This window comes from Vombatus ursinus, unplaced genomic scaffold (genome assembly GCF_900497805.2).
Source record: "Vombatus ursinus unplaced genomic scaffold, bare-nosed wombat genome assembly UNPS02014864.1, whole genome shotgun sequence".
In the NCBI taxonomy this organism is placed as follows: domain Eukaryota; kingdom Metazoa; phylum Chordata; class Mammalia; order Diprotodontia; family Vombatidae; genus Vombatus; species Vombatus ursinus.
Window position 1 is genome coordinate 975,817 of NW_020954642.1, and position 2,100 is coordinate 977,916.

General features: G+C 42.7%; 1 pseudogene; it reads left to right on the plus strand.

Annotated features, from left to right (window-relative positions):
• The first annotated feature begins 220 nt into the window (after window positions 1–220).
• LOC114027899 lies at window positions 221–1,317 on the plus strand (annotated as a pseudogene).
• The last annotated feature ends 783 nt before the right edge of the window (window positions 1,318–2,100 follow it).

Here is a 2,100-nt window from a genome sequence, read left to right on the forward strand (position 1 = left end):
GATTTAAAATAATATTGACCAAATAGAAAGGTGAATTTTATCATTAAAGAGGAACCTTTATAATGAGAAATGTAAAGTCTAGTACTTGGGTTAAAGAAATCTTATGCAAAAGCATGAGATGGGTGAGCTCTTCCACCCAGTGTGCACTTTCCTCCCCCCTGCCTCCAGGTGTGGCACCACCTCCTCTCTCTCTTAAGGATTTAAACTTGCCACTTCAGAGTTCACCATGGATTATGATATTGCTGCTCTCCTTGTTGACAATGGCTCTGGAATATGCAAAGCTGGCTTTGCAGGAGACGATGCCCCTCGCATTGTCTTCCCTTCCATTTTTAGGTGTCCCAGACATCAGGGTGTGATGGGAGGTACGGGCCAGAATGACAGCTATGTGGGGGATGGGCCCAGAGCAAGAGAGGTATTCTGACTCTGAAGTAGCCCATTGAACATGGTATTGTCACCAACTGGGATGACATGGAAAAGATCTGGCATCATACTTTCTACAATGAGCTCCCTGTGGTCCCTGAAGAGCACCCAGTGCTGCTTACAGAAGCCCCCCTGAACCCCAAAGCCAACAGAGAAAAGATGACTCCGGTTATGTTTGAGACCTTCAACATCCCAGTCATGTACGTTGCCATCCAGGCTGTGCTGTCCCTGTATGCCTCTGGTCATGTCACTGGCATTGTGATGGACTCCAGTGATGGTGTGACTCACACTGTGTCCATCTATGAAGGTTATGCCCTTCCCCACACCATACTCTGTCTGGCTGGCTGTGATCTGACAGACTACCTCATGAAGATCTTGACTGAGAGACAGTACAGTTTCACTACCATGCTGAGAAGAAATCACGGGTGACGTCAAGGAGAAGCAGTGTTATGTCACCCTAGACTTTGAGCAGGCGATGGCCACTGCTCCTCTCTGGAAAAGAACTATGAGCTTTCTGATGGCCAGGTTATCACCATTGGCAATGGTGCTATCTTGCAGGCATCTTTCTTAGGTATGGAATCCTGTGGAAGCCATGAAACTACCTTCAACTCAATTATGAAGTGTGATGTTGACATCCATAAGGATTTGTATGCCAATACCATATTGTCTGGTGGTACCACCATGTACTCAGGCATTGCCGACAGGATGCAGAAGGAGATTACTGCCCTAGCTCCCAGAACAATGAAAATTAAGATCATTGCCCCACATGAGCCTAAGTACTTTGTCTGGATTGGAGGCTCCATCCTGGCATCTCTTTCCACCTTCCAGCAGATGTGGATCAGCAAGCAGGAGTATGATGAATCTGGGTCTTCCATTGTCCACCACAAATGCTTTTAAATGGACTGGGTTTTTTTTGTTTTTGTTTTGTTTTGTTTTGTTTTTGTCAAAGGGTGTGACATGATGGTTGCCCACGAAAAGACAGAGAGAGAGAGAGATTGAGAGATTGATTGTTTGTTTGTTTGTTTATTTGTTTTGTTTTTGGCACTTGACTCAGGGTTTAAAAACTGAATGGCAAAGGTGATGAGCAGTGTAAGTGTGTTGGAGACAAACATCCCCAAAGTTCTAAAGTGTGTCTTCAAGACTCTGATTATACATTTGTTTTTGTTTTTGTTTTTGTTTTGTTTTGTTTTGTTTTTTTAATAATCATTCCAAATATTGTAAAATGCATTGTTACAGAGTTACAAGCCTCTATGAAGGCTGTTCTCTGCTAGACCAAAGGAGTTAGTAACAAAAATCCAGGTGGGGAGGGGGGAGGGGGGAGGGTACTAGTATTGCTTTACATGTAAATTATATAATCCTTTAAAAAAAAATCTTTTTGTATTTTCTGCCTTAATACTTGTTCCTGTTTTTTTTAATTGTCAGCCATAACTAATGGCCCCCTAAATTCCCTCCCTGCCCCCAACATAGATGTGAATGAAGACTTTACAATCTCCCTGAGAGTTTTATGAGATCGGTGCCAGTACTTGGGGGAGGGGAGGAGCTTTACCTGTACATTGACTTAAGACCAGATCAAATAAAAGTGCACACGTTAAAAAAACAAAAACAAAAACAAAAAAAAACCGCATAAGATGACAGATATAGAGCTAGACAACATCTCATTTGGTAAAAACCTGAGGAATT